The sequence below is a fragment of the Acinonyx jubatus genome, chromosome C1 (assembly GCF_027475565.1).
Source record: "Acinonyx jubatus isolate Ajub_Pintada_27869175 chromosome C1, VMU_Ajub_asm_v1.0, whole genome shotgun sequence".
Lineage (NCBI taxonomy): Eukaryota > Metazoa > Chordata > Mammalia > Carnivora > Felidae > Acinonyx > Acinonyx jubatus.
The window spans coordinates 20301951-20326462 of NC_069381.1; the positions used below are offsets into that span (position 1 = coordinate 20301951).

The 24512-nt window shown below is 39.3% G+C and overlaps 1 protein-coding gene and 1 long non-coding RNA gene across 3 annotated transcripts in view; one reads left to right on the top strand and one right to left on the bottom strand.

The window, feature by feature from the left end:
• The window catches only part of WASF2 (WASP family member 2), a 72536-nt gene that overhangs the window by 24256 nt on the left and 23768 nt on the right, over nucleotides 1-24512 (bottom strand). The window lies entirely within an intron of this gene.
• LOC113599461 (uncharacterized) lies at nucleotides 5908-23126 on the top strand. The gene is made up of 2 exons (XR_003420325.2): nucleotides 5908-6334; nucleotides 22932-23126. It is a non-coding gene; the product is annotated as an uncharacterized LOC113599461 (long non-coding RNA).

Here is a 24512-nt window from a genome sequence, read left to right on the forward strand (position 1 = left end):
CTAAAAAAACCCACTTAATATGTTTCAGAACCACCAATGAGAAACAAGATTCCCTGTTACATGGAATTACCTGAATCACTGTTCATTTTCCTTTTGGATAATCAAAGTTAATTATATTCTGGGGCACACCTGGGTGGCTCAGTCAGTTCGATGTCTGACTTCAGCTCATGATCTCATGGCTCGTGAGTTCGAGCCCTGAGTCGGGCTCTGTGCTGACAGCTTAGAGCCTGGATGGAGCCTGCTTCCAATTCTGTGTCTCCCTCTCTCTATGCCCCTCCCCTGCTCGTGGACTGTCTCCTTCTCTTTCTCTCTCAAAAATAAACAAGAACCTTAAAAAAATTTTTTTAAGCTAGTTATATTCACCATAAGAAGTATGGAATTATGCATGATCTGAAACACAACAGTAACTTCGTTAGGAAAAAAAAAAAAAAAAGCCTACATTCCAGTGAAGATAAACTTAGAAATGGGCAAAGACTCTCAAGGCTCTTGACTCAACTCAGCTTCAAATTGTGCCATTCAAACATACTAGGGTTAGTACCGTGACTCTGATAACCTTACTAGCTATGTGATCTTGGGCAATTTTCCTGGAGACATTAAGTAATGTAACATACATAAAATGTCTACTACAAGGCTAAAAAAAAAGGTAGTTATTTTGTAGTCCATGGACCCTAGGAAAATCTTACTGTAAAATCAACTTTATGCATTGATAAATATTTTTAAACACCTTCAACTATAGACATATTATGTGGTAGAACGCAAAGATGAACGTAAAGATGAAACAAATGTAAAGACGAAACCCTGGACTTAAATGAAATTTACTGAGGTTTTTTTCCTCCAGAGGTTGCTCCCAGCCAGGCTTCTGGACCTCCTGAAGAACACACATTCTCTCTCTCTCCACTCTTTCACACTGAGTTCCTCATCTGATCCACAGAACAAAGAAAATGATTAGAGTGACTATTTTCTCAATTCTCCTCAAGACCGTACATAACTACTAGCACCATTCCAGATGCATTGGAGAAAAAGTTAATACATTATATACAATGGATGCCTAATGGCATTAGGGTTTAATTCTCTCATGGAAATCCAGTTGAGAAAGGCTCCTCTATCATCAGTAGTCATTTAGTGGAAAATCTGTGGAGTACTGGGTGTTGAGAAACCACCGTATTAAGGAAGTAACATGGCCAAATTTGCATTTTAGACAAGTCATTCTAACAGAAGCAAAGAAGTTATATTTGGGCAGGAGAAGGCTGGAGATAAATAGATCAGTTGGGACTCTTCACAGGTTAAGACAATGACAATAGAAATGGAGAGGCCCACTACAGCCAGCAAATATGAATGAGGACAGGTTGTAGGGGTAAGGCTAACTCTTCAGTCCTATTTGCTACTCTCTCAATAGGTTTGTACAGTTATACTCACAAAGTGATAAGACGTATGTCTCTTTTTAAAAGTATCATGAAAAGGGGTAGTAAACGCTAGTGTCAGTGACAGAAAAAAAGAGAAAGTGAAGAAAACCAAGAAAGTAGTGGTTCTTAGATGCCAAAAGAAGTTTTGGAGCCATGAAAGAGTGAATGACCTGTCTTCACAGAATCAATAAAGTTCTGGGGCACCTGGGTGGCTGAGTGGGCTAAGTGTCTTACACTTTTTTTTTTTTTTAAACGTTTTATTATTTTTTTGAGAGACACAACGGAGTGCGAACAGGGAGGGGCAGAGAGAGAGACACACACAGAATCGGAAGCAGGCTCCAGGTTCTGAGCTGTCAGCACAGAGCCCGACGTGAGGCTCGAACTCACAAACTGCGAGATCATGACCTAAGCCAAAGTCCAACACTTAACCGACTCAGCCACCCAGGCTCCCCAAGCGTCTGACACTTGATTTCAGTTCAGGTCATGATCTCAGGGTCCTGAGATCGAGCCCTGGGTCGGGCTCTGCGCTGAGTGTGGAGCCTGCCTAAGACTCTCCCTCTGTCCCTTTCCATTGCTCACACACATTCCCCCTCTCTCAAAAACAACAACAGCAAAACAAACAAAAAAATAAAGTTCTTTTTCAGTTATATTTTACTTTGATTAGGGAATTATATGCTATAATGATATTTGCTAATATGGGGTTTGAGAAGGTCTTACACCTTGGGAGATGTTACACAGGAGAGGACTGACCACTGCGGAGATAAAAGTTATAGAGAAACAGACTTCAGTTTAGTTAGCTCCTTTTAATTAGAGCAGTCCTATATTAGAATGGGTTCTCTTCAGAGGTTATGAGTTCCCAGTACAGTCCTGTGGATGACCAGCTATCAGGAATGTTGCAGGAGACATTCCCAGACTGTAGGATGTTGATGTTGAGAGGTCAGATTGGATGACTTCTACAATGTCTTCTAAATCAAAGATGATAGATATAATTCTCACTCTGGGCTTCAGTTTCCTCATCTGCAAAATAAAGAGACTAAGCTAGATGATTTTTAAGAAGTTCTAAAATTTCTAGATTTGCTTCTAAGTTGCTATAACCTCCTTACTTGGCCAACATGGACTTGCATTCTGAACACAAGGCCTGAAGCAGGTCTAAGAACTGTAGAGAGGGATGGGTCATGGCTATGAATCAAACCCTCCTCCACATCTAGATTCATCTAGTTACCAGGACCTGCAGGATATAGAATGGTCCAAAGGACGTTTCAGACAGAGCCCCAAGGTTAAGTTATTTACATCCTGGGCGGCTCCCAGGCTGATCTGGGAGTTGGCTATCCAAGTAAGTCCAAAGGAAAAACTGGCTTTGGAACAGTTCCAGACATGCAGCCAGACTCAGTAGCAACCCCATCTTTACTCCTGGCTATTTTCAGCTTAAGGGACTTGAGAATGAGTCTGAGAACAAGTAAAAGACTTTAGGCATCCCTCCCTAGCCATGACCTGGCAGTATATGGACCAGTCTAGACTGTCAGTACCATGGCAGAATTCATGCTTTGAAATGGAGACTGGATGAGGTATTCTCTAAGGTCCCTTCAAACAGTAAGATTCTACAGGCCTATATATTAGAAGTTATCACAAAATACTTATATATAACATGTGGTCAGTATAAAGTCAAAAGGAGACTTTGACATCTACCCTACACTCTCACAACTCTGATTCCAACACCCTGAAGCAGAATTAGGGTGAGGTGAAAAAGACAGAGGGTGGAAGAAGGTCATAAAGGAAGGCTACATGTGAGGGAGGACACATTCATCTTTACCCCACTCTGAATTCCTGTTATTACCAGAAGACAAGTTACTGCTCATTCTGGTAGTAATATTTATTACTAGCTACTTATTATAAATAAATATACAATGCTTCATTTAGAGCCAAGGTCACTGACAACACCTGCAGATTTCTATGGTTCCATCCCAAAACAAGTATATCTGAGCTATAGCAATAACCATAACAACAGAAATGCTTCTCAAGGCAGTTCCTCTTTGAAACATACCCCCAAAATGCTGATCAGCAGTAGCAGGGGATGAGAACATGTGGGGATGTTATATGTGTGACAATTAGGACTTCTGCTTTCACTTCAGCATTTCCCACTGTTCTACAGTTAACAGCAATTTGGATGGGGGCCTATGAGAAGAGCTTTACTTTGTAGACCAGTTTCCTCTTTCAAGAGACAAATTTCTTGCATTCCACAGGGGTTCAAAATCCCAATTGAAAAGTCAAATAATCATTTGATTTCAAAATGATAGACAATACACAGACTTACTGTAATCTAAATCTGTCTACAAAAATGTTTAAAGAAGTATGAATTTACTGTTGCATACAGCAGTCCTCACAACTATGCAACAACCACAAGGAAGAATGCCTCATTATAGACTTAAGCATCCACCCACTTCCTGTTGAAATACTGGGTGAGGCTGAACCTACAAATATAACTAGACTCTTTCTAAACACAAAGAATTACTGACAAATCAGTTTAGGTCACTAACGTCCAAGAGAGATAGCACGACAGAAATGAAACTCCTTTGGTTGACAGAGAAAGCATCTGACTGGGAGAACCAAAAAAGTTATCTGTGATCCAAAACCAGGAGAAGTTTCCAATTTCCCAAAGTAATGACAAAGGTGATGAACCTACATTCAATAAACCTAAGGCTCCTTCTTGTCCTGATTTGGTTTTGGGCAAGTGGTCCAGGAAACAGGACTTCTAAACTCCAGTATTTTACTCCTTGAGCACACTATTGATCTATCAAGGACCATTCATACCTGGTAATTCCATAAATTTCTATTACACTTTGGGGCAATACCACCTTTTGTTCTTACCTTTATTACTCTTCAGGCTCTAATCATAGCTTTGCTCTTAAAGCTAAAACTGGAGGATCACCTTCACCTCTAAAATTGTTTTTTTCTAGTATAAACTATTCCACAGACAAATGCTTCTTTATTGGTGGAAATTAGGCTCTTTTAGTGTTGTCCACCTGGTTGTCCAAAAGAAAATACATTTAAACAGTAGACCTGGAACTTAGATTCTAGTTCTTAAATTTTGTTAATGTTTTATTTATTTTTGAGAGACATAGAGTGAGAAAGAGTGCAAGCAGGGAAGGGAAGATAACAGAAGATCTGAAGTGGACTATGTGCTGAGAGCAGCAAGCCCGATGTGGGGCTTGAATTCATGAACTGTAAGATCATGACCTGAGCGGATGTCAGATGCTCAACCAACTGAGCCACCCAGGCGCCCCTGGATTCTAGTTCTTAATCTAATGATGACTGGCAAATGGGGGGAGAATTTCAATTCACCCTTCTAGTTCAGCTTTGGGCTGCCCTAAAAAAAAAAAAAAATCTCAAAAGATGCTAATATAAAACTGAGATTTTGTTTGCAAAGTATTCTGATCTCCAAAGAAAAGATTTATTCACATAAAATATTTCTTGTATCTCCATCCTGGCCCAAGTTCCCCGTTATGTATCCACTTATAATATACAAGGTCTACAATGTTATCACTGATGACTTTCAGCTACAAACACAAAATTCATTTCACATTCCCAATCTAATGCCAATTTCTAGCAATACCCAATTCATCAAAATGGAATGGTTTGAAATACGCCAAACTATCCATCCATCTAAATGGGCTTACTTCTACTGACTGAATACATATAAATTATGAATGATTTTACTTAGAAATGGAGAAATCTTACCCCTGGTATTTGTAGGTACTCAAGTACCAGATTCCTTTCAGCTGTAGTCATTAATTCAGCATTGAATTCATACAGGAGTCTAGCATGAAAAACAACTAAGCTCCTCTGAAAAACAAACACCAACATACAAACCAAAACAAAACAAAGCATCAAACCTCAACAAATCAGTTCACAAGATTACTAGAAATATGCCACTAACTCACACAAGCCCCAACAAAGTATTCTTCACTTGTAAGAGCTTCCTTTTTTATTTTTCGCCAATGACAAAGTGATCTCCAGTTACTGGTGCCTAAAAACCTGAGATAAGAGGGTAGATACAAAATGCTTTCCTCTCCAAATACCCAGGCTTGAGTACCTGTGAGTAAGCCAAAACCTGGGCATGTGCTACATATGGGAACACACAGTTGGTTTTTATGGAAGAATGTCTAAATCCCACTTTACTACCTTACTCAAAGATAAAGTGGATGGGACTAAGTGCAACCTTTCTTTCTCGGTTCCTGCAAGTAGCAGTGAGTATTGCACTAGGTTAAGCTCCCTATAGACAGGTCACTGGCACAACCACTGGTGATTAGATACAGAGGTGGGTTTGAAAAAGAGGGAGAAAGGAGATATTCAGAGCCAAACCACACATCAGGCCCTGAGTCTCATTTCATCCTGCCAGCTGTCTAACCATTCATTTTAATCCCTATGATGCCTCAGTTCATATTTCAAGCTTCTCTCTGGGATGGAAAGGCCAAAAAAGAAACTGACTTTACACAACTGAGAAAGGCCAGGGGGAAAAAGGTTGCAGAGCAACAACAAAAAAGGAGATTCAGCAAAATGTTTTGCTGACAGCTCAGGGCAACGTACAAACACACCGTGTGGTCATGGAGCAGGCAGAAGCAGCAGTCCTGGATGTGACTGTTAATATACCAACTTAAGTAAGGAGGGAGACCTAGCAATGACAACCGCATCTGAACACCAGGAAGTGGAATTATGGAGCAAACTGCAATTCCGTATCAACTGTTCTATTCTGCCAGCTGTAACAAGAATTCATTCCTGAAAAAGTGTCACACACTCATCTGTCACTAATAGCCAAGCCGCCAGCAACTAAGAGTCAGCAGCAAAGGGCAGCTGTACATCTACTTCCTCTCACAAGGTCTATTCACCACTCAAAATATGGGATTTATAAGGAAAAGTCCTTGAACAGAGGGAAAGTAAGTACCCATTCTTTTTTTTCTACCCTCAGTTTACTAAGCAGTTACCAAAGCCGTCAAAACCTAATAAGCAGTGGTGTAGAGTAGCAAGAGCATGGACAGTAAGAGGCAGAGGTGTGGGTTTCAATTCCCAACTGCCAAATTTTAGCTTTGGGACCTTGGCAAGCAGTATAATCTCTCAGTCTGTTTCCTAATCTGTTAAATTAGTATAATGATTCCTAGTTTGTAAGGTTGTTATGACGAAAAATAAAATAATGCATGTGTAAAATGCTTAACACAGTGCCTGGCACAAAACAATTATAGTAATAGTCCTAGTGATGGGTACCTGGCTGATTCGACGAGTAGAGCATGTGACTCTTGATCTCCAGTCAATGATAACGTTGGACACAGAGCTTACTTTAAAAAAAATAGTGATTTCTGTTGTAGTCATAGTAGTAGTAGTGGAAGTACGAGTTCCACACATATCTAGCATTTAACTATGTGCCAGGCACTGTTCTAAATGTTTTTTTTTTTAAGATGTAGTGACTTTAAACTTTTTTTTAAAGTTTATTTTTATTTATTTTGAGAGAGAGATAAAGCACGAGTTGGGGAGAGGCAGAGAGAGGAAAAAGAGAGAGAGAGGAAAAAGAGAGAGAGAGAGAGAGAGAGAGAGAGAGAGAGAATCTGAAACAGGCTCCACGTTTTCAGCACAGATGTGGGGCTTGAACTCACAAACCGTGAAATCATGACCTGACCTGAAGTTGAATGCTCAACCAACTGAGCCACCCAGGTACCCCTGTTCTAAATGTTTCACGGGGCACCTGGCTGGCTCAGTCACTTGAGTGTCTGACTTCAGCTCGGGTCATGCTTTCACGGTTCGTGGGTCTGAGCCCCACATTGGACTTTGCACTGAGAGCACAGAGCCTGGTTTGGACATTCTGTCCCCCTCTCTCTTTGCCCCCTATCCCTGCTCATGCGTGTGTGTGTGTGTGTGTGTGTGTGTGTACATGCATGCATGCTCTCTCTCAAAAATAAACACTAAAAAAAGAAAAACATTAAAAAATGTTTTATATGTGGTTCCCTCAACCATTAAACAATACTATTAATAAGTTTCAGGTTGTATTAATACTTAACTAATTATAGTAGTACCCTTATCAATCAATGAATATCATCAAGTAGACACTAAAAGACACAAGGAAGTATAAATTCCCTTCCTTGACTACAGGAGCTTATAATTTGAGGAGACAGATAAAACCAGTTTAGTAACAATACAGCAAATAAATAGAAGTTCAGTTATCAAACGAATGATGCAGTCAATGATAACAACAGAAAGGATGAAACAGTCACTGTGACTTGAAGGGATCAAACAGGCAGGATTTGGATATAAAGTATAAAGAGGGGTACACTTACGATGTACACTAAGTAATGTATAGAATTGTTGGATCGTTATATTGTATACCTGGAACTAACATAACACTGTATGTTAACTATACTTGAATTAAATTAAAAAAAATAAAAAAATATCTAAAACATAATAATAATAATAATAATAATAATAATAATAATAATAAAAGAGGAAGGTTTTCCAAGTGGGGGTAACATAAGCAGAAGTCTTGAACTCTACCCCTAAGAATTTATGGAAAAGTTACAATTCTAATGGGCTTTTTACCACATTTCATCAAATCTAAGATGCCATTGATTATGAGATGTATCATGATTCAAGTTCAAGAGATGTTAAAATGTGGGGAGGGACACCTGGAAGGCTCACAGGTTAAGCACCCAACTCTTGATTTTGGCTCAGGTCTCGATCTCACAGTTCATAGGATTGAGCCTTGTGTGATGGGTGGAGCCTACTTGGAATTTCTCTCTCTGCCCCTCCCCAACTTGTTCTCTAAATAAACAAACATTTAAATAAAAATAAAAATGTGGGGAAATGTGCATCTTAGAATCAATAAAATATATTTATTTTTTCTATAATATGAAAGGGTAGACAAAATGACCTTTAAAATTTTTCTCCAACCCTAAAAGGCTATGATTCTAGAACTCAGACTTCTACAAGCACATTCAAATTCCACCAAATCATTAACACCATAGAAGAACAAAGATAATAAAAATGAGAGATTGGAACTTTACTCCACTAATTATTTGCAAGGCTACAATATTTATCTCCTAACCAGTATGTTCGTATTTTCCTTTATATACTTGAACATAGAGCTATTTTAATATCCTTGTTTGCTAATTCCATCATCTCTGCCATTTCTGACTGTTTCTACTGAATGATTTTTCTCCTAGATATGGGCCACATTTTCCTGGTAAATCTGGTGACTTTTTTTTAAATGTATGCTTGTTTGTTTAGTTTGTTTGTTTAGAGAGATGCGTGGGGGGGGGGGGCAGGGAGAGAGAGGGGGAGAGAAAGAAACCCAAGCAGGCCCACACCAACAGCTCAGAGCCAGAGCCAAACATGGGGCTCGATTCCATAAACTGTGAGATCATGACCTGAGCCAAAATCAAGTCAGAAGCCCAACCAACTGAGCCACCCAGGCACCCCAAACATGGTAACTTCTGACTGGATGTTAGACATTATGCTATTACAATGTTGACTATCTAGCAATGTTGGTTTCAAAAGTGTCACTTTATTCTGGTAGGTAGTTAAGCTACTTTTGGTTCAGTTGGGTACCTGTAAGGCTTGTTTTTAAAAAGCTTTGTTAGGATGGCTCTAGGGTAGCCTATACTCTATGGGTATTTTAATCCCAGTGCAAAGATGCGGCCCCTCTGCAATCTCTACTGGGTGCTCCCAGTGAGCACCATGGGCTCTCTATTCTGGCTGGTAGGAACTCAAACACCTCCCTGCTCATAGCTTCCTGGTCACTCTTTCCCCATTCTCCCTCAGTGTGATCCCAGTCATGTGTGTGGTCAGCAAAGATTCAATAAGACCCTGAGATTTTTTTTTTTTAATATTTTTTTCAACGTTTTTTATTTATTTTTGGGACAGAGAGAGACAGAGCATGAATGGGGGAGGGGCAGAGAGAGAGGGAGACACAGAATCGGAAACAGGCTCCAGGCTCTGAGCCATCAGCCCAGAGCCCGACGCGGGGCTCGAACCCACGGACCGCGAGATCGTGACCTGGCTGAAGTCGGACGCTTAACCGACTGCGCCACCCAGGCGCCCCAAGACCCTGAGATTTCCAGAGCAGTTCTTCTTCATAGCTTCCCCCTTTCCAGAACTCAACCACACTGCTTTCAGTTGCTTCAGCTCCCCTTGAACTATAATGTCTCTTCAGTTCAGCAAGACCAGTGTGCTCTGCTTGGAATCCCCCACCCTGCTCCATAGTTAGAAGAGACATCTAGGTGCAGTATACGCACGCGCGCGCACACACACACACACACACACACACACACACACACACACACAGGAATACTACTTAGCCATCAAAAAGAATGAAATCTTGCCATTTGCAATGACATGGATGGAGCTAGAGTATATTATGCCAAAGGAAGTAAGTCAGAGAAAGATAAATACCATATTATTTCACTTATATGTGGAATTTAAGAAACAAAACAGATGAACATATGGGAAGGGGGGGTAAAGAGAGGGAAACAAACCATAAGAGACTCTTTTTAAAAACATTTTTTTTTTAATGTTTATTTTTGCCAGAGAGAGAGACAGGGCATGAGCAGGGGAGGGGCAGAGAGAGAGAGGGAGACACAGAATCCGAAGCAGGCTCCAGGCTCTGAGCTGTCCACAGAGCCCGACGCGGGCTCGAACTCACAGACTGCGAGATCATGACCTGAGCCGAAGTCGGACGCTCAACCGACTGAGCCACCCAGGTGCCCCAAGAGACTCTTAACAATAGAGAACAAATTGAGGGTTAGTGGAGGGGAGGTGGGTGGGGGATGGGCTAGATAGCTGATGGGTAATAAGAAGGGTACTTGTTATGATGAGCACTGGGTGTTGTATGTAAGTGATGGATCACTAAATTCTACTCCTGAAACAATACTGCATTGTATATTAACTAACTAGAATTTAAATAAAAATTTAAAAAGAAAAGAAAAAAAAAGAAGAGACATTTAGACAGAAAGCCAGGTAATCACAGGGCTCACCTCTTTTATTTCCCTTCTCACAGGGATCACAGCCCTGTCCTTCCTGTTTAGGTCAGGGTTGATTTCCACTCTAGTTTTGCAAGGCCCTCCATAATAAAGAGGTATTATAAAGTATTATAATCATCTTCAAGTACATACACAGAGTAATTCTAGGAATAACAAGGAAAAGTAGGTGTCCCGAAATCAAACAAACAAGAAAGCACTGCCAATAGGTATAATATCATTACCATAAGCATAGAACATATTTGGATGACATATTTAATTAATTTTTTGAATGATCACAACTGAGGACAATGACAGAAAGTTCTTTTCTTTTCTTTCTTTTTTTTTGTTTTAATTTTTTTTTTAACATTTTAATTTATTTTTGAGACAGGGAGAGACAGAGCATGAACAGGGGAGGGTCAGAGAGAGGGAGACACAGAATCTGAAACAGGCTCCAGGCTCTCAGCTGTCAGCACAGAGCCCGACGTGGGGCTCGAACTCACGGACCGTGAGATCATGACCTGAGCTGAAGTCGGCTGCTCAACCGACTGAGCCACCCAGGCGCCCCCAGAAAGTTCTTTTCTTACAGCTAATACTCACATAGGTGCCTACCACCTTCAAAAATCAATACAGCTTGGTGAACTCAGAGGGATGTTCAGTCAAGAGATTCAAGAATTTCCTGAGCCACTCATTATGTGACTTTGGGCTGGTTAATCTCTCTAAGCCTCATCTGTAAAATGGGAAAAATAAAATCTACCTCATATGATGGTTCTAAGGATAAAATGAGATAACATATGTGAGCCTTCTAGAGGGATGTCTAACACCCAGTAGGTACTCAGTAACTGATAGCTCTGATTACTATTCAAAGGAATGCAGAGTTTGTTTAGACTCACCTCCTGGTGGTAATGAAATAATTTAAGGACAGCAAATCAAACTAAACAGCATTGAGCACACTACACAAAAGGCTCTCCTAATTGATCCTCTTTTCTTCAGTCTCAGTGGAGGCCAAGTAGTAGGTGGGTCTCTTACCTTCTGGGACAGGCTCTTTGGGAGTGTAGAGACAAATACTGAGAAAGAAACAGATGGCCCCTGTTTATATTATGACAATTTTAAATATTAAGATAAAGAGTATCAGTCTTCCAAATCATAGTCAAAAATCAATTCAGTTTTTTCACTTTACAGACTTTGAAAGACAAATAGTCTCAAAGGGACTATTACTTGGATCATGGCATTTCTTTAAAAAAAAAAAAAATCCTTTCATCTTGAAGGCCCAAGGCAAATGTCACCACTTCTAAGAAGCCTTCCTTGACTCTTCTAGTCTGAAGTCATCTCTCCCTTTCCAAAAGTGCCGAAGAGGTATGCTGAACCTCTTTGATGGTTGTAGTACAGATTTTTGGAGTGTACAATTCTCTGAGTACAGAAACTGAAAAACAAAATACCTTTAAACCTAACAGAAGTAGTACTAACAACAGCAGCTAAGGGTGGGATTCTTAAAACTTCTTTGTATCCTATAGTGTCTGCTCAATAAGTGTTGAATGCCTAAAATATGGCTGGTATTTATTCACGTTTTCTTATATATCTCTACTACTCAAAACACTTCTATGAAGTAAGTTTTAGCATTCTGATTTTACAGATGACAGAACTAAAACTAAGAGCAGTTCTGTAACTTTATCAAAGTCACACAGTCAACTTTTAAACCCAGGTCTATCTATGTCAAAAGTTTATGCTTATTCCATGACTCCACACTGACTCTTCAAAAAAACACACAAACCAAGAAATTATACAACTAAGCTCCTATTTCTCATTCTCATACACAAGTGCCACAAAGCCCTAGACTAGTTTCTTCTCCCTTGAAAAAAAAGACTGCATGCTAACACAAGAAAGCCTTGCTGACATATTTACCCTAGAACTGAAACGGTGTTAATGAGGATAACATACTGCTTTCTCCCTCTCTACACCCAATTTTAGCCAGCTGCTCAGGGGCTTCACATCTTTCACTTTAAACAACATAAACACTGGCTCATTTAAAGTGCCAGCCTCACATAACATGCTTAGATGCTACTGCTTTTCAAACAAACTCCTGTTTTCAAACAGCCAGGCATTTGGGGTTCCATCACTTCTGATGAGTTACTTTTATCTGCAGGGTCCCTGAAAATCACTTTAAGTTTCATTCTCTGTGCACTGTTTGGCTCATCAAATCTTGTCATCAGGGGCTTTTTTTTGTTTGTTTGTTTTTTAAGCACCTCATCTTTCATCTTCTTTTACAATGAACCAAAACACATTCCCATGGGTAATTCTTAAACTATATATGTATTTTTTTAAAATAATACTCTTCTGACTTTTTCCAAAGAGCATGGTTGTTTTCCCTTTTTAGCCCAAGTAAAGATAATTATATCAGAAGTGATATAATTTTCCCCCATTTCTTTCTGCATATGGGGAATACTGAAATGATAAGTCTTTTTTAATTATTAAATGTAAATACCTCATTAAATATAATCCAATTACTTTAATTGTAAAAAGGAAGTAATTACAATATGTACATGTATTCTTGCCTGGTAGATTTAATATCTTAAATTAATCTTTTCAGCATTAATATTTTAAATTAACCTTTGACATTTGAAAAATGCAAGAAACTGATGTCTCTTTTTAAAAATATATACATATAAAGCTGTACTTTATGGATCTTTGTTGTGATTTCACCTACAAACAATTTTAGTGAGAACAGCCCCACTCCCACAGAGAGGGGTAATTAAATACCACCTGCCCTAACTGAACTGGTATTTCTTGTCTGCCATAAATCATGTTAAAGAGTCTAATGCCTTCTGGGACAAAAAGCCAAGAGATGAATTCTGTCATTCTAATAATCACAAAAGCTTTACTTACAAAGACAATTCCAGGCCAAAATTTGTTAGAAGGATGGCTTTGGTATAGTACCCTAAATTTTCCATTACCTAATTTATATTCTGTGACTACCATTTTAGCTCTCTAAGACCACCCCAAGCATTCTCCTTTCTCTCTGGTCTCTAGCCCTTCAAGTTTGCTGTTACAATAGTTTCCCTCAGCAGCCATCTGGTTCTTTGGTTTCTACTCTTTTTTGGTGACCAAGGGCAAATAAATTGCAAAGCTAAATCTCTATGAACTGCTTTGAAAATGGGCTCTGCCACGGTCTGTGCTCTGAAAAACCTCCATTAAAATGGAGGGAAAAGGCTTACACAGAAGAGGAATTAAGAAGATGATACTTTGTTTTGTTTTTCTATATCTTACCAAAATCTATCAGTGAGTGTTATTTTAAGATATGAATTATGTATATAGAAAAAGTAAAACTTGATTTAGATTAACACAGAACTTTTTCTAAACTTTAAAACTATATGAATATTTATGTTGTAGAGATAACAACCAGGGCCGTGTATATACAGCACTTTCCCTGCAAAAGAAAAGCTCTCTTTAAAGTACTAACAAGGGGCACCTGGGTGGCTCAGTCGGTTGAGCGTCCGACTCCGGCTCAGGTCATGATCTCACGGTTCGTGAGTTCAAGCCCTGCGTCGGGCTCTGTGCTGACAGCTCAGAGCCTGGAGCCTGTTTCAGATTCTGTGTCTCCCTCTCTCTGACCCTCCCCCATTCATGCTCTGTCTCTCTCTGTCTCAAAAATAAATAAACGTTATAAATAAATAAATAAATAAATAAATAAATAATAAAGTACTAACAAGCAGGGTGCCTGGTTGGCTCAATTGGTAGAGCATGTAACCCTTGATCTCACAGTTTTAAGTTCAAGCCCCATGGTGGGCATAGGGATTACTTAAAACTAAAATCTTTAAAAAAAATGTTTTTACTAAAATAAAATCTTAAAAAAAAAGTATAAGAAGCGTCGTGTTTTCTGCAAGTCTCAAGGATTTCACTGAAATAGATTTTCCTGTTTAGACCCTATATTAATGAACCAAAGATGCAACTCTGCCTCACTAATACCACTTCCCAAAACAAATTAATGAAATGGAGGAGGGTAACTATGACTAACTCCTTCAGTCATTGATTATAGCCAGGTTGGAGCAGTTCCTGACTACATAAGGCTGGCTTCTGCTGTCATTCAGGCTAACTATGGAAAGCTATTTTATGGTTTGAAAGGATAGTCACATGGGTCATTGTGGGTTCCCTCATTCTCAAACACTGTAATGAATTCTGAACAGTTACCAAAGGTTAGCAGAAGGAATGGAGCCTGATATCTGATGATGATCACAGTCTTCCAGGACAGCACCATTATAAGACAACAAGGAATTTCACAGGTAAAAGGTATACCAGCAGCTAAAACTTAGCCCCTTTCAGGATTTAAATGATTCAAGTTTCATCTTGATAACACTGGTATTTTTGTACAAAATATATCTTATTAGGCCAGCACTTAAAAGTTAAAAAGGTGTCTTTAAATGCCTGCTGACCTAAAATTGCCACGTTCAATGCTTTAAAGGGATTGATTTTCTGGAGAAGGACAATAAGATGCTAAATTCTGTTCAATGGAGATCAGAATATTATTTGGTGAACCTATTCTGCACCTGTGGAAGCGACAGAATAAGACTGACTTACACACCCCAGAAGGAGGATGGTATTTATCTTGGGCTCTCCCTATGACCTCTTTGGCAGCAAATGTAAGAAAGTCCTTTTTTGAGGCTAAGGGGCGTGCCCAGGACTTTCAACTACCCATTCAAGCAGGGTTACAATTCCCCTCCTCCATAATTAAGTTCTCTTTCCTACTCTCCATGCATGCATGAATTGCAATGACATTGACATGGGGGCCTGACATTAGTCTTTGAAGGTCATTTAAATCCTCCTACTTCCAAGCTGCCTTAAAAGCAATGCGTCATCCATTCCATAATGCCTGAGTGTGGGGTCTGACTAGATGGTACTCAAAGCATACAAAGCAAGAGGGCTCCAAACTCAAATATCATAAAAAAAAAAACAAATCAAAGAAATAAAACACAATAAAACTCAGTTGCTCAAGAGACAATAGTAAGAGAAACACTAAACTTTTAACACTGGATGAATGAAAACACTTCTGATAATTGCTTTTATTTAGGAAAGTAGAAAATGTCATTCACAATATAGTCCCTTTATATTGGCTTCAGTCTCATCTACTATCACAACTTCATACATACATACCCATCCCTGAAGTCCCACAGACCCTCCCATGGCTCCTGATTACATAATGTTCTCCCTTGCCTCCATAGTTTTGTTCAAATCTGACCACCCACCACACCCTCACCAACTTCTAAGGTCTTCCAAGATTGAGCTCAAGTGAAATGTCTCTTGACATGCCTTGCCCCAGGGGAGCTTGACGCCCCTCTCCACACATTCTTTAAACTCCTGTAACACCCTGTGCATGCCTAACCCATCACACTGCATTAAAATGACTGATTTTCTTACTTGCTCTCCCACTAGACTGCAAATACTTTAAGGCTAGTGATCAATCATCTCTGATCCTAGTGCCTATCACCATGCTAGGTACAGAGCATATGCTCAATAAATATTAATCAAATGAGGGGCACCCGGGTGGCTCAGCTGGTTAAGCGTCCGACTCTTGGTTTCAGCTCAAATCATGATCTCACGGTTTGTGGACTGAGTCCCACACTGGGCTCTGTGCTGACAGTGTGGATGGAGCCTGCTTAGGTCTCTCTCCCTCTCTCTCTGCCCCTCCCTTGCTCATACTCGCTCTCTCTCAAAATAAACTTAACTAACTTGAATTGAAATAAATTTAAGTAAACAAAAAAACCAAACAAACTTCAATATTAATCAAACGAATGAAGCCACAGTTAGTGGTTCTTGTGCTCTGGCCATTATGAAGGTGAGGATAGGGAGGGTGTCTGGACATTCAGTCTTAATAGTACTGCTTTCTGAGGGAAGAGAACTCAGTCTGAATAGCCCAAGCTCGACCTTTGTTTTATTTACTTATTTTTTTTTAATTTTTTTAATGTTTTTATTTATTTTTGAGACAGAGAGAGACAGAGCATGTGCAGGGGAGGGGCAGAGAGAGGGGGAGACACAGAATCTGAAGCAGGCTCCAGGCTCTGAGCTGTCAGCACAGAGCCCGATGCAGGGCTCGAACTCACAGAGTGTGAGATCATGACCTGAGCTGAAGTCAGACGCTTAACCAACTGAGCCACCCAGGCGCCCCAACCTTTGTTTTAGAATTAAGATTCCTAGTAACTCATCAGATCACAAGACGGGATCTATACATACTCTACAAACCCTAGGAAATGATTAGAGGTCTAATCTGTATATAGCAGAGTGAGACATTAAAAATTTAAAAAAAATTTAAAAAAAAATTTTTTTAATTACAAAAAAACAACCAAGGCCATCCCAACCAACACAAGCTATCTGCCACCTCCTTTTTATTCATGCACCTCAAAGTTCTTATCTTCTAATGTAAAGAGAGAAATGATTAAGAGTTATCAGCCAAAGGAGACACATTTCTAAAAAGGCTAAGGAAGGTCAGAATAGGGTAAGTCATGAAAATCAGCACATTTTAGAAACTTGAAAGAAATCCAGGCTGTCATTAAAATCTCCAGGCACGTGGCCTAAAACATTAATAAGCCTCTGAACCTTTTCTTTCCCCACCAAATCAGCTTTTTGCCCCCCTCCCCCAGCACCAATACTTTGTCCCGATATCCACTTTTCCTTTTTCCTTTCTTCTTTCCCTTTTTTCTTTCTCTCCCTCTCTTTCAATGAGCCTTATGTACTGAGCACTTCTTTCCTTCCTTCCTTCCTCCCTTCCTTCCTCCCTCCCTCCCTCCCTCCTTCCTTCAATGAACCTTAGGTACCGAGAGCTGTGCCACACACTGGGGATAAATTCAACAATGTCCCTGCCCTCAGGAAGCTCAAAAGCTACTGAAGGGGACAAAATTACTCTTTTCATAAGTATGACTACACAAGATGTTGTGGAGGCATCCAGCTCAGACTGTGGGCAGACGTAGTTAAGAAAGGGTGTCTTAAAGGACAAAAAAAAATTAGTTAAGAGAAGTTTCAGATGAAGGGAGCAGTGTGTGCAGAGGCAAACAATGTTCCAAGAGCAGCAAATAGCTTGGTGTGGCTGAAGTACAAGAAGTCATGAGCGATAAGGCTAATAAGGTAGATAGAAGCTGAGGCACAGAGATCCTGGTATGCTGCACTATAGCACTTGGAGTGTGCTGAAGGCTACTGGGAACTATTTAAGATTGAGACTAGAGAGTGACATGATGGGATTTGCATTTAGAAAGCTCTCTCTGGCAGCAGTGTGGAGAACGTACTACATGAGAGGGTGAAAGACTGAGGCAGTATTCCAAGTGGAAGCGCTTCTAATTGATGGATAGAATCTACATAATGGGAGAGTTACAACAGATGACAGAAAATACTCTGTACAGAGTTTGAGGCCAGGCTGTCACTGATAAGCTTTCCCTCTTGAACAATTAAATTATTTAGTCTCTCTGGGCCTCAGTTTTTACATTCTGAAAAATGTGTTTGTAAAAGTAAAAGTATTACCGGGGGGGGGGGGGGGGGAACACTGGACTAGATTCAGTATCATCAACCTTACCTTAATGCTTTACAATTTACAGATACAAAAATTTTTAGAAATACGTGTAAGGTAATAAAGAATCGTGAGAGGGCACCTGCCTTGCTCTTTTGGTAGAGCACGTGACTTGATCTCAAGGCCATGAATTCAAGCCCCACGCTGGATGTAGAGATTACATAAACAAACTTAAAAAAAAAAAAAAAAAGAATTGTGATTTAGCAAACATCAGTGTGCCTGCCTACCACCTAGTTTAAGAATATCACCATTAGGGGCACATGGGTAGCTCAGTGGGTTGAGCGTCTGACTCTTGATTTCGGCTCAGGTCATGATCTCACCATTCCTAAGACCAAGCACCATTTCGAGCTCTGCGAGCTCTGCGCTGACAGCTTGGGATTCTCTCTCTACCCCTCCCCCACAAGTACCTGTGCACACTCTCTCTAAAAATAAACTTAAAAAAAAAAATAAAAAGAATATCACCATTAGCTTTAAAGTCCCCTACATGCCTCTCCCCAAACCTATCTCCTTCCCTTTCACTCTGATGACACTATCCAGAAATGTGTTTACTATTCCCTTATTTTTCTTTACAGTTTTATCATATCTGTATCCCAAACTATTATAGTTTAGTTTCACATGTTTCAGTACTTCACATGAATCTAATGCACATTTTTCTGCAACCTTTCACTCTACTATTTGTTGGGATTCATTCATGTTGCAATGGCTGCAATTTAGTCATTTCTACTGTTACATGGTATTATATTATATGGCTATACCATGATTTATTTATTCAATCTGAAGTTGATAGATACTGGGATTTTTCCCAGTTTGGAATGCTTATGTTTTTGCTATTGCCAACGAAGTTGCTATGGACATTTTTGTACACGTCTCCTTGTACACATGTATAAGGTTGTGAAGGGTAGACACCTAGGAGTGGAACTGCTGGGTCATGGAGTATGAAAATCTTCAATCATGAGATAATGCCAAATTGTGTTCCAAAATGGGTTTACATTTCTGTTTGCTGGGTTCTGGTTGCTTCATATATCCTTGCCAACATATTTGGTCAGATTTTAATTTTTGCCAATCTGATGGACATTAAAGAATGTGTCATTGTAGTTTTGATTTACATTGCCCTGATGACTGCTAATGAAGCTGAACATTCCCAACCCTTTTGATAGGAAGGAGCTACTTTTTATTTTTCCAAAACACCGAAATTATCTTCTCTGAAAGCCTAAAATGGCTGTAGGTCATTCAGAATGCTGCCTCCCAGTAATTAACCAGATAAAGACTGGTGTCTTTCAGCACCAGGGTAAAACTGTATGACCAAATCTCAGTCATATTGACACAGAGGCACACCTGAAATTTTTCATCTGAGAACTGAAGGTGAATTAGGGATTTTAGAAGGACTGAGACTGAGAAAATCTGAGAGGGAATGATCAGGGCAAATATGTGATACTTAAAACCCTTCAGTATCTGCCATCAATGTACTTCTTTAGTTTCCTTTCTGGCCACACCTTTCTAGTGCACTACACTTCAGACACTGTTCACCACAGATGCCCTCCTGCACTCTCATGCCTCTGTAATCATTCAAGACATTTCCTGCTTCCGGGAATACCCACTTTTTATGTTTTTTTTTTTTTTTCCCCTATGCTTCTTGAAATTTTATTAATCCTTCCCTGCTCAGTTCAAATGAATTGCTTCCACAAAGCTATTGTGACCCTGTTCCCTAGGAAGAATTAATCAAGCCCTCTGTTTCAATAGCACTCTATTATACCACATATCCCACATTGCACTTGTAACAGGGATAGACTGTGAGCTCTTTGAGGGAAAGTTACCATCTTTTAAAACCTGAGGTGCTAATAAGCAGCGCTTCTGTCACCCATCAATCCCCCATAAAATACTGGATAAGTATATAGAAAGATGAGCAGAATTTACTGAGAAAATAAGTATCTAAACAATGGAAAGACCCTTTCTGACTCTTGCTGACTATGAAGAAAAAATGAGAGAAAAGGCAAGAGAGGAGAAAGGGAGTGAGAGCTAATGAAAAATAAATTGTGACAATTAGGTCCCAGGAAATGAAATTGTAAACCATACAGTCACCTTCTTAATGGTGGCTTCCAATAGCACGGAAAAGTGGAATTTATAGATGACTCTAAAACCTTAAGCTGGAAACACTTTTTTTTCAAAATTTATAAAATTTTTTTAAATTTTAATTTTTTAATTTTAATTTTTTTAAATTTATTTATTTTTGAGAGAGGAGAGAGAGGATCCCAACGTAGGGCTCAATCTCACAAACCACGAGATTATGACATGAGCCGAAATCAAGAGTCAGATGCTTAACCAACCAAGCCACTCAGGTGCCTTATTTATTTTTATTTATTTTTTACTTATTTATTTATTATTTTATTTATTTAGAAAGAGCATGGTAGAAGGAGAGGGCGAGAATCTTAAGCAGGCTCCGTGCCCAGTAAGGAGCCCTATGCAGGGCTCGATTTCACAACCCTGAAATCATGACCTAAGCTGAAATCAAGTGTCAGACACTTAACTGACTGAGCCATCCAGGTGCCCCCAGACTCTTAACTATAGAGAATACACTGAGGATTGCTGGATGAGAGGTGGGCAGGGTGACGGCAAATGGGTTAAATGGGTACTGGGTTAAGGAGGGCACTTGTAGGGATGAGCATTGGGTGTTGTATGTTAAGTGATGAATCACTGAAACTAGTATTATACTGCATGTTAACTAACTGGAATTTAAATAAAAACATGAAAAAAAAAAACTTAGGCTGTATTTCAGAATTTCAATTTATTTAATAGTTAAAGGTTTTCAATTTTTCATGAGTCATCTTGTTATCTTTTCCTAGGAATTTGCCCATTTTATCTAAATTTTGAAATAAACCAAGATAGTATTCACAGTATTCCTTAAATTGAGTGGCAAATATTATCATTAGAACAAAATGGCTAGATGAATGGAATAATGGCAGAGATAAAGATCCATGACATAAAGATTTGAGATTCCACAATATTTCAACATTTTCGTGTATCTCTGTATTCCAAGAATAGAGCCTTCTTTTGGACACAAGGTTTGATTTCCTATATCAAATACAAAATTGATAAATCAAGTTAATATTTTAATAAGCTGATTTTGGGGGCACCTGGGTGGCTGTTAGTTAAGTGTCTGACTTCAGTTCAGGTCATGATCTCGCAGTCTGTGAGTTCAAGCCCCCATGTCAGGCTCTATGCTGACAGCTCAGAGCCTGGAGCCAGCTTCTGATTCTGTGTCTCCCTCTCTCTCTGCCCCTCCCCACTCACGGTCTCTCTCTCTCTCTCTCTCTCAAAAATTAATGTCTAAAACAATTAATAAGTTGATTTTGATTAATGCATGCTTGATCAGAATGACACTTGCAGATATCTTTAAAATAAAGGCTCTTTGGAGCACCTGGATGGCTCAGTCAGTGTCCAACTCTTGGTTTCAGCTCAGGTCATGATCTCATGGTTCAGGAGATTGAGCCCTGCATCAGGCTCTGCACTGACAGTGTGCATAAAAAAAAAAAAAAAAAAAAGAAAGAAAAAGAAAGCCTCTTTTAAATTAAGTAAAAGCTGGTTTCAGAGGCCACTCAATCATTAAATTAGATGCAAGAAAAAAAAAAACTATCCCTTTAAATATAGCAATTCACTGAATTTAAAGAAAAATCCATCAGAAGAAATTTAACAGCTTTGAACTTATACATCCACATTATTTTTAAAAATAAAAGTGTAATTATTATTAAGACTATTGTTACTATAAAAGCACATTTTGTGATATAAGAAAAAAAGGCACTTTAGTGGCTTAAAAAAATTATGCTAATCATTTGTTTTATCTACTCCTTCCCCAAACCTTATGCCACAGTAGCTAACTGGAAGGAAAACTATCTGATTTAAATTTCAGCATCCTTGCTCTATCTCACCCTCTCCTGTTCTAGTGGAGCTATACTTGGTTAAATACATTCTATATGAAGAAGGAGGAGCCAAAAGATACTGTGATCTTTAAAATCCAGAGCAGGGGCCCCTGGGTGGCTTAATCCATTAAGGGTCTGACTCTTGATTTCATTAAGGGTCGGATTCTTCATTTCGGCTCACGTCATGATCTCACCATTCATAAGATGAAGCCCCAAGCTAGGCTCTGTGCTGACAGTACAGAGCCTGCTTGGGATTCTCTCTCTCCCTCTCTCTCTGCCCCTCTCCCACACATGTGCTCTCTCTCTCTCTAAAAATAAATAAAATTTTTGAAGTTTTTTTTTTAACTTTTTATTCATTTATTTTGAGAGAGACAGAGAAAGCGTGAGTGAGGTAGAGGCAGAAAGAGAGGGAGAAAAGAGAGGCAGAAAGAGAGGGACAAAAGAGAGGCAGAAAGAGAGCCCAAGCAGGCTCTGCACTGTCAGCACAGAGCCCAATGTGGGGCTCAAACTCCCGAAACTGCGAGATTATGATCTGAGTCGAAACCAAGAGTCAGACGCTCAAGTGACTGAGCCACCCAGGCACCCCTAAAAATAAATAAACTGTAAAGTAAATAAATAAAATCCAGAGCAGATCATACTATAATAATTTTGAAAGCCTGTTTAGAGATTGACCAAAAAATACTAGTCCTGTATTAGTGAAGGTCAACGTCTTTAATTGGACAGAGCTCCAGGGCAACGAAATTGAAAATAAGTATGATTAGAAAAATGGGAATGAACTCTACCTGGGCAACAGATCAATGAGACAGCATATCTGCCTTTGATTCTACACTGGTATAATCCTCCTTAACTAACATTAACACAGCCTCCAGCACCATACAATAAGGTTTTTCCAAATACCTACGGGAAGTTGACAACAGCAATACTTCTCTGCCAATCTAGCAATACAGATGCATTTTACCAGCTCCTCTCCTTGTAGAAATCATGTTAATAAAGATGTTTGGAGATTTATGGATTAAATGCCAATATTTTAAAAAACTGGACAACTGTTACAGAAATTCTTGTTGGTATTTTTCAGTCTTGGAGGAAATGGGGTTTGACAAAGAATATTTCCCAAGTGGTCTGGAAGGAAGCAGAAGAATTAGCAAAATCAAGAGGAGAAAATATGAAAATGCATCAGGTGAAAGCCCGAGGTTTGTTGGCAGGAGAAAAACGTGTCTGTATTGTGTAAACTAGAATCTATGGCAAACAAAATTCAATTATAATGAAGCAATTATCATGTCTTGTCACATTTGTTAAAATTGGTATCTGCCAAGTAGTATCCTTTTAGGCTGTCCACTCTTCTTGGTTTGCATCAATTGTCCCACAGTAATTATTAATAGTATATTCCCTCATACTTTTAAAAGTGAACTGGTTTATACAATAAGTTATATGATCACCCTATCCTTGAGAAACCAGGAGGCAGGGCTGCTAAAATGGCTCAAGGTTCAAGATCCAATCATAGTCCCAACTAAAATTCAGTACAGATTTATTTCTTTCATCTAGCGCTATGAATGGAACAATACAATAGTACTGTGATTAAAAACCCAGTGGACTGGTGGGGCCCCTGGGTGGCTCAGCTGGTTGAGCACCCAACTTAGGCTCAGGTCATGATCTTGCAGTTCATGAGTTCAAGCCCTGTGTTGGGCTCTGTGCTGACAGCTCAGAGCCTGGAGCTTGCTTCAGGTTCTGGGTCTCCCTCTCTCTCTGACCCTCCCCCACTCACACTCCTTCTCTCTCTCAAAAATAAACAAACATTTTTAAAAAATTAAAAGAAAACAAAAAAACCCACAGTGGACTGGAACCAAATGGCTTGAGTTCAAATCTCAGTCCTCCTACATAAACTCTTCAGTTGTGTGACCTCATTACATTTTTTTGTTTTCCTTTTGATTTTGAAATAATTTCAATCTTGGGGAAAAGTTGCAAGAATAGTACAAAGGACTCACTTATGCACTCCACCTAGGTTCACCAATTATTAACATTTTACCACATTCATTTCCCTCTCTCTCTCTCTCTTTCTCCCTCCACACCCTCTCCCACACTCACACTCTCTAACTTATGACTAATTTTTAAAATCATTTGACAATAGGTTGCAGACATGGTAGCCCCTATCTCTAAATACTTCAGGGAGTCATCTAATAGCAAACTATCATACAAATATCCCATTAGGAAATTTAACAATTGAGGGGTGCTTGTCTGGCTTGGTTGGTAGAACGTGTGGCTCTTGATCTTGGAGTTGGGAGTTCAAGCCCCACGTATGGTGTAGAGATTACTTAAAGAAGTAAATCTTTATAAAAAAAAAAAAAAAAAAAAAGGACACGGGCGCCTTAATAGCTTAGTTGGCTAAATGTCTGACTCTTGATTTCAGCTCAGGTCATGATCTCACAGTTCGTGGGATCAAGTCCTTCAACAGGTTCTGCGCTGACAGCATAGATCCTTTCTCTCTGCCCCTTCCCTGCTCACGCTCTCTAAATAAATAAAACAAAAAAAGGAAATTTAACAATGATACATTGTTATTTAACATAAAATCCATATCTAAATTTTATTTTATTTTTTAAAATATTTTTTAATGTAATCTCTACACCCAAAATGGGACTCGAACTCACAATCCTGAGATCAA